We start from the raw sequence: 9,080 nt of genomic DNA on the forward strand, positions 1-9,080 counted from the left end.
TCCCTCATTCCCGGTCTCTCATCCCCGATCCCTCATTCCCGGTCCCTCATCCCCGATCCCTCATTCCCGCTCCCTCATCCCCGTTCCCTCATTGCCCGTCCCTCATTCCCGCTCCCTCATTCCCGGTCCCTCATTCCCGGGCTCTGTCTCCCTCTCGCGGCCGCTGTGCTCGGGCTCTCCGGGTCCTGCCCGCTCCCCGCCTTTCCCCGGGCTCCCCGCNGTGCACTGGGAATGAGACAAAGCCTTGGCACCCGAGGAGGAGAAAAAAACAGCCCTTGGGAAAGATGTTAACCATAACCTGTGTGTGCAGGTGCTCAGCCCCTTCACCTGGCCAGGCCGAGCAGACAAACTGAGGGTTCCTGGGGGGGAGGGCAGGGGGCTGGACTCGCGATCTGGCCGGGATGGAGCAGGCAGTGCCGGCCTCACAGCCCCGCAGCCCCGGCCCTGCAGCCCCGATCCCGCAGTCCCGATACCATAGCCGTGATCCCATACTCCCGGTCCCGCACCCTCGATCTCGCAGTCCCGATCCATCATTCCCGGTCCCTCAGCCCCGGTCCCTCATTCCCCATCCCTCATTCCCGATCCCTCATTCCCGTTCTCTCATTCCCGATCCCTCATCCCCGTTCCCTCATTCCCTGTCCCTCATTCCCGCTCCCTCATTCCCGCTCCCTCATTCCCGATCCCTCATTCCCGATTCCTCATTCCCGATCCCTCATTCCCGGTGCCTCAAATCCCGATCCCTCATTCCCGATCCCTCAATTCCCAATTCCTCATTCCCTGTCCCTCATTCCCTCATCCCCGATCCCTCATTCCCGATCCCTCATTCCCTATCCCTCAGCCCCGATCCCTCAATTCCCGATCCCTCATTCCCGATCCCTCATTCCCGGTCCCTCATTCACGTTCCCTCATTCCCGATCCCTCATTCCCGGTCCCTCATTCYCGTTCCCTCATTCCCGATCCCTCATTCCCGCTCCCTCATTCCCGCTCCCTCATTCCCGGTCCCTCATCCCCGTTCCCTCATTCCCGATCCCTCATTCCCGATCCCTCATTCCCGGTCCCTCATTCCCGATCCCTCATTCCCGATCCCTCATTCCCGGTCCCTCATTCCCCATCCCTCATTCCCGATCCCTCATCCCCGATCCCTCATTCCCGATCCCTCATCCCCGATCCCTCATTCCCGCTCCCTCATTCCCGCTCCCTCATTCCCGGTCCCTCATCCCCGTTCCCTCATTCCCGATCCCTCATTCCCGTTCCCTCATTCCCGATCCCTCATTCCCGGTCTCTCATCCCCGATCCCTCATTCCCGGTCCCTCATCCCCGATCCCTCATTCCCGCTCCCTCATCCCCGTTCCCTCATTGCCCGTCCCTCATTCCCGCTCCCTCATTCCCGGTCCCTCATTCCCGGGCTCTGTCTCCCTCTCGCGGCCGCTGTGCTCGGGCTCTCCGGGTCCTGCCCGCTCCCCGCCTTTCCCCGGGCTCCCCGCCTGCTCCCGCACCCCAAAATGGGGGCACACTCGGGTTTATCCCGACACGGAGCCGGCGGGTGCTCCACGTGTGAGCGGGGCCACAGCTGCTCCTCTTGCTTTTAAGAAAAAACTTTCTGCTGCCAATGGTGAAAAACTGAAAAAACTCTTCATAGGCAGACTTGCATCACACCTGCTTGGAAACGAAGCCTACCTCACTGGAGACATCTGCCTAAAAGTTGAAGCTGTTTTRTTCCCGATAATGTGTTTTCAATTTCTTCTGCTGCCATTGAAGCCAAGAACTGAACAAAACAAGAGCTCCAGGAGATCCTATAGAATATTAATTGGGTCAGGGCCTTGTATTAGATAAATCAAAACGTCTCCAGATGCTCCAGAAAACTCTAGCTTGACACAGTGAAGACTGGCTTTTCTTCAAACATTTTTTCTCTTGTTTGGACCTGGCTGCCACCTCTGGGTCCGTGCCACTCCCTTTTCTGGCCCAACAGCTGGGTTTGGGCACAGACACAAAGGCCTGGCCTGGGGTGCAGATGAAGCCATGGGACAAGGATGGACTCTTTAGCCCTGACCCACCAGTGCTGCTGAGAAGACCAGGGACCCCCTGCAGCCCTGGCAYTGCTGTGTTCATGGCTTGGTCAGAGCCATTCCACAGTGCCAGTGGAATAACCCAGCATTAAATTGCTGCTGCGGTGGGGTTTTGAATGGATGGAATGCCTTCCTTCCCCCGGTACTGCGGGGCCCCACAGAGAGCACCTTCCCATGTGTGAGCTGTCTCCTGCATCCTGGCCGTGGATCAGCAGCCCTGTCCCACCCCTCCTCCCCTCATCCCACTCCAAACTGCGTGATGAAGGGCTGAGAACTCAGCTAARAACCCTGAGGCAGCACAAAGCTGATCCTGTGGATSCCTGTGGCGTGTGGGAATCCACAACCCAACAAACCAGCTTCCAGCAGCTGCTGTCTGGGCACCCTGCGGGGAGCTGAGAAGTGGCATTTGGTTCAGCTGGAAGCTCCCAAATTCCCCCAGGGCAGGGGATGTGCTGAGGTTTGAGTTGGGGAGATTTGGGATTTCCTGCTGTGGCAGCAGCAGCAGGGGCAGAGGCTGTGATATTAGAAAGAGTCTGTGGGGGGCAATATTATGCTGATCATTTCTGTTYCCTGCTGCTCCATCCCATCCGAACTGTCTCYAAGAAGGTCAGATTCGGCAAAAGCATTTTCCCTTTCTTGTTCTTGTGCCATTCCAGTGAGGGTGGGACACACGGTGCTGACCCTGGCCCCACAGCCCTTCTGAGAACCGCTGTCCTCAGCTCCTCTCTGTCCTTCAGTGGCCCGTGGGGCAGTGTCTGGCCGTGTGCTGCTAATCTAATTACCTGCTTACCCTGGGGGCTGGAGAACAGCTCAGCCCTCCACAGTGCTGMATGTGCYGTTAAAGCCGGGCATGCAGAGTCTYCTCGGGTCTGRAGAAGCTCCTTCACTCTGATCACAGCTGTGGGGTGTGCACACAGCACCCTGGCCAGGGGTTTCCTTTGGGATCCCTGTTAGTCTGCCCAGTGACTCTGCGGCTTCTCGGCAGTGCTTGGCCATGGAACATGGTGTGACATCTACTCTGGCTCCTCCACTGGATGTAGCTGTGAGTTTCCCGTGAGAATGGAGACCTGCTCCTGATACAGCTCTTGGTTCTGGGGGGAAGAGCTGGGGGAGCCCTATGAGTTTGGGGCTGGGGAGCTTTGCGTACGTGAAAAACTGCATAACCTTGGCTCCCCAAGCCCTGCCTTGCAGAGATAAAATCAGAGGTGTCAGCCCAAGTATCCCTTGGTCCTCATTCAAAAAGTGGACTTGAATAGAGATGTGTTGGCTGGCYACAGCAGGGCTTGTGCTCAGCCTGGGAGCTGTGTCTGTATTTCCCTGTCGAGTGACCCTGTGCTAGAGCAGGGCGTCCTGCTCCTGCTGGAATTCCCTTGAGAGAARCGCTGCAGGAAGGGGTGTGGGGGGAAATGTGTTCTGAATGGGGCCTGAAATGCTTCCCTCCACTCGTCCCCAGCAGGTCCCAGAGCAMTGGGCTGCTCTGTGGGCTCAGGGCCAGGCCCAGGGTGGCTATTACAGCCCTGTGGAAGAGGGCAGAAAAGTCAGAGTGGGGCAATGGGGCATGTTCCAGTCACAGCCTGGGCACAGCAGTGCTGTCCCTATGGAGGTTTTGATCTGTGGGTGAGCTGAACCTTTTGAGGTGGGGCTGAAAACCCCTAGGAGGAGCTTRTTGTGCCAGACTGGGGTGAATTGAGGTGCAGACCTTGTCTGTGTTGGTGTGTGGTGTTTACAAGGAGGGCAGCAACCTCAGCAAACAGGGTGGCAGAGCTGCGTTGCTGAGTCACGGCTCTGCTGTACCCAGCCGTGGTCAGGGATGTGTTTACTCTTTCAAGGAACACAAAAGAGGAACGTGTCCCCACCTCCTGGTAGCTGGAAATCAGACTGAGCTGCACTGAGACCTTCCCAGCAYGGGAATATGCTGGAACACGCCTGGTTCCTTTTGCCTCTGGGCTGCTCTTTGTGAAAATTGAGGTCAGGACAGGGAGGGATTGGTGTGCAGGAATCCCCTGGTGTGCAGGCACCAAAAGGGTCCCCTGTCCTGCATGGTGTGGGAATGACCCAGGCAGGAGAAGGGGATCTCTGATCACCCTAACATCAGTAAGGTGGCTCCAATCTTGCCAGCAGCAGCAGCTTCAGTGATTCCCAGGCCACAAAGCCTTTTCCCAGRGCCTAAGGCATCCTCCAGAGTGGTGAAGGTGTTGGGTGCACTCAGCCAGGRAAGCCTTGCACCCACCCAGTCCTTATCTCCGGGTCTCCTCAGGATGGTCCTGGCATATAATGGTGTTGGKCTGTCCTGGGCAGAGGTCACACCCTGGTAAGGTTTTTGTCTCACCTGCTGCAGCTGCTCCAGGTTTGTCTCAGCTCCTCTTGACTGTGCTGGCACAAGAGGGACAGGGCCACATCTTTCTACTGGGGGCAGTTGGCTCCTTGTCTTTACCCACAAGAGAAATCTGAGGGCAGCCAGTGCTCAAGGGCCCAGGAGGAGCTGAGCAATATGCTGAGGTGAGCCCTGCTTCCATTTGTGGTGATAATGCCCTGTTCCTGGGCCCGAGCAGAGGATTCTGGCAGTGGAACAGGCTGACAGAGCAGRCAGGGCAGAGGCCAAGCTGCCCCACGCTGCAGGGACCATGTGCTCCTCTCACCTGGGAGGCTCTGTCTGCACCCTGTGACTCAAACTGCTGTGGAGTGGGGCTGCCCTCACCTTTAGACACCCCACAGCTACCAGGGTGRGCCTTGGAGGCATTTCCAAGCCTGAAACATTGCCAGACTCAGAGCTCTGCTCCTTCCCACAGCCCAAAACACTGACTGTGTTTCTCTGCTGCTTTATCACTTTCGAAGCTGGGCTGTATACCCGCCTTGAGGGGTGATATACTTGTCCTGTGGGGCCTGGAGCAGTCCAATTCTCCCACAGCTCATTTCAGGCAGCTTCATTGTCCATTAGATGTTCAGAATAGGTTGAAATACATGATGCTAGGTGCAAACTGGTCCTCTGTGTTCCAGCCCTAATCTGGTTAGGGGATCAGTGCAGCAGGCTCACAGCAGCCCACGTGGCTCTGCCAGTGGCTKCATCCCAGGATGTGCCTGTGCTGGGCATCTCATCAGCTGGGTGTACATTCCTCTGCTGCTCARAAATGCTTCAAAATGGGAAAATGCAACCTGTTTACAGGGTAGCCTCATCTGTTCCCTGGGGTGTGTCTCAGGGAGTTTCTGCTGTGGAGGTTCTTTTTGTTTTCAGGCTGGTGTTGTTTCAGTGGTGTGAGGTTGTGGTTTCCTTGTGAGCAGTGCCAGACAGGAGTCCCCAGAGGGATCTGCCCAGTGGTGTCTCCTAAGTGTCATCAGCCCTCTGAGGAGCTGCTTGRTGACCCTCTCTGTTTGCCCTGATGCTCTTGGCCCTGCAGTTGCACAAATGTCCTTAGAAAAAGCCCAATATCCAATCCTGGCTGATGGAGAGGCAGGAAAAAGTCTGCCTGGGACTGGAGGGGACACAGGATCTGCTTCTGGAGGCCAGTGCTGGGTCTGCTTCCAGCTCCTTGGAGAGCAGAGGGGAAAAGAAGTTCTTTTGGGGAGCAGAGTGGATTCTCACTCCAAAAAAAAAAAAAAATGGTTTTGCCCTTCCCATTGGCCASAGAGTCCCAGGATCCCCAGCAGGAGCCAAATGGGACAGAGCTGAGTTCCCACCAGYGACTCCAGTGATGGCTCACCCCGGGGCAGAGGTTTTCCCTGGAAGGGAAGCTGCAGAAATTAAATAAATGGGAATTGCTGAGATAAGTTAAGGCTTTGTCTCAAAACCAAACATTTTGCAGAAGCAATGGGTGATTGGGGCGAGAATTCCTCCTCTTGCAAGGTCAACTAGTGCAGCATAATGCCATGTTTATACATGACAATAGCATTTATACTGGTAGAATTAATTAATCTAAATGCATTTTCCTCCATTAACCACTTAGAATGGGCTGTAGTGTGATATTGGTATCGGGTAAAAAAAAATCCCCAACAAACCAATAAAAAACAAACCCCAAACCAAAATAGAAAAGTGCCTTTTTTAAGATCTAAGCCCAGCATAAACACACTTCTTAGTATTTTTGGAAAGCTGTTTGCAGGTGTCAGCAACCCTGACACACAGCTGGTATTAACTTCGGGGGGCAAGAGAAAGGGAACAGGTTTAAATATAGCTCCTGGGAAATAAGCATTGGAATGGCTTCCAAGACCAGTTTTACCCCTAYTTTGCTGCCTGGAATTTTCCTAAAAATACAAAAGAAAAACAATCAACCTCAGAGASCAGAGACACGTGCAGATGAGCAGTTGCTTTCCTCCAGCCCCAGAGCATCCTTGTGCTTGTCTGAGCAGGTCCCTGTTTGTGCCCCTCTGTTTTCCCAAATGGGAAGTCACCATTAAAAGGCAGATTTGCTCTTCTTGAACCTTGTGGTTGCAGAGAGATGTGGTGTTCTCATAAGGAAACACAGATTTAATAGCACAGCAGCTATTGCAACCACCTGATTARGCCAGTGGTAAAGATGGATAAAGTGGATCAGGGTCAGGTCAATTAAAATCAGCCCAAGCCGTGTTTCTAAGGCTCTGCAACACACTTGTGTCCAATGAATGCACTGTGCTGACACTCCTGGAAAGAGCTGAGTCTGCAGCACACGTGTATTTGCAAAGCAGGAAGAAAAAAACATCAAAAACCCCTTACTGCACCATTCCCAGTTGATGGGGCCAGTTCAGCTCCATTTGCCTCTYTCTGACCTTTCCTATCAACTTCCCTCCCAGCAGAGAATTACCCAAAGGCTATTTTTTTTACCTTGTAATTTCCTCTAATCTCAAATAAATGCTCTAATTGACCTCTGTCCTTGCAGTGTACATGACATACCAAGCAGGGCTGTGCCCACAAAAGATCATTAGAAAGAGCTGTCAATTTACACCGGGGTCATTAATGTCGTAATTRCCTTGAACCAGAAATCAGACCTCAAATATGTGATGCTGTGAGTAATTATTCATGCAAAGTATGTGTTTTTCAGGTGGCTGCTAAAAAAAGGGCCATGTTATGGAGGTGAAATGGTCCATGTGAGCCAGAGCTCACCTTGCCAGAGGTAATTCCACACCCAGTGGCTCATCTGTACCCTGGACCATTTTGTTTCTGCCAGACCATCTGTGCACACCCAGGGAGGGGAGGGGGTGTTTCCCAAATTCAGCATTTTGAAAGCTTTGGGAGCTTGAAACTATGTCACCTTTTGGTGACCCCATAAATCACAAATTTTAAAATGTCTGCTGCTTTTTCCTGCTGGTTTTCCATCAGCCTGGTGTAGTGCTGCTCTATCCCGTAGACCACTGGAAGCCTGAGCTGTATTTGGCAGTTAATGATTACTTTCCCCTGCCAGTCACAATTTTGTAAAGAATATTTTTGCCAGTTAGCTATGGCTAATGTGCTTTGTCTGTACAGCATGGATGCAGTCAGGGCATCCCTGAAAGTTGGTATTTAATAAAAGAGAACATGTTGATGAACCTTCCACCCCAGCCCAACCCTGGGCTTTTCCCACAGGCTCCACTGCAGGGCACATACCCAAATGATCTTGGGATTTCAGYTGAAAAACTACTGTTTTCTCAATGTCTGCTTGGCTTTGGGGCAGAAATTCCATYACTGCTCTCATGGCAAAGCTGGGCAGGAGAGACATGGGAGGCCAGTGACATTTCCCTGTGGAGCAGTGAGCCTGTAGCACATCCTGCACTCACTGAGCAGTGCCAGCACCAGCCTGCAGCCCCTGCTTTCAGGGCTACCCTCTCCCATGGGCTGTTGTTGTCACCTGGCTGTGACAGCACGGGGCTGCAAGAGCACCCAGCCTTCCCCATCCCACAAGCAGAGCTCTGTGTAGCTAATCCCCTGCTGCCAGCTTCCACAAACAGTGTCCATCTGGAGTAAACACAGCTGGGGAAGGAGATGAGGAAACTTTATTTTGCAACCATTTCTGGTAGTGTTCACAACCATAGCCCTAAGCGCTTTCTCTGCTCACACACCACAGCACGTAGCAATAGTATTTTTCATTGATAAAGTGATTTTTGTCTCCAAGGCTCTTTGTCCACCCAGCCTGTGGTCTGGGGATGGCCTCATCTGGGCAGGTGAATTTACTGACATGCAGAACAAAACTGTGATCCTTGTCTCTGCCTAGTCTTCTGGGAAGCTTGGGTCTCATCTCACCCAGGGCTGTACATGGACCCCAAGGATGTTCCACAAGGGTCACTCTAGGGTGTGGGTCCATCTGGCAGATTTGTCTTCAGCTAGATGGGGATGCTTGGTCTGGAGTGAGGGCAATTGCTCTCTCCAGCACCAGAGAAGCCATGCTCAACAGAGAGGAACAGGCAGAACTTCTTTGAAAGTCTCCTGCTCTGGAGTTACTCAAAACCAACCTGGACATGACCCYGTGCAGCCTATCTTAGGTGAAATTGTATTAGCAGGGGGGCTGGGTTAAATGATCTCCAGAGGCTTCTTCCCAAAAATTCTGTGATTCTGTGGCTTTCTGCCTTGCTTTCTTCAAAGGTGTGGGCTGCCATGTGCACCACCCATGGGAGAGGAAAGCAGRAGGCAGAGGAGCAGCATAAATCATGGTCAGGTCACTGAAAAYAAGAAATGAAAAGCTGGGTGTGAGTTTGCAGGAGCTGTAAGTAGGTGTAAGACAACTGAAAGCCATCAGACAAAACAAGTGAGTCACTGAAAGGTTAAAACAAATATTGTTGAATTGGCTTAAGACTGCAATCAAAGCTGGAGATTGCTTTCCTGTTCTACAGGCTGARCTGTCATTTTTTTCCTGTTCTAATTTTTATCAGCGTTATCGTTGGAGGAGCAGATCCACCCAGGCCATCAATTCCTGACGGAAACACGAACGGGATTTCAGGAAGGGTGGGTGTAGATTAAATCTGGGGGATAAATTGTGCCCCGTGAGGGCGGTGAGGCCCAGACGAGCTGTGGCTGCCCCATCTCTGGAGGCGCCCAAGGCCAGGCTGGACGGGACTCGCAGCGCCCTGGGCTAG

The sequence above is a fragment of the Malurus melanocephalus genome, unplaced genomic scaffold, assembly GCF_030028575.1.
Source record: "Malurus melanocephalus ecotype Western Australia unplaced genomic scaffold, MMel_1.1 scaffold_59, whole genome shotgun sequence".
Classification (NCBI taxonomy): Eukaryota; Metazoa; Chordata; class Aves; order Passeriformes; family Maluridae; genus Malurus; species Malurus melanocephalus.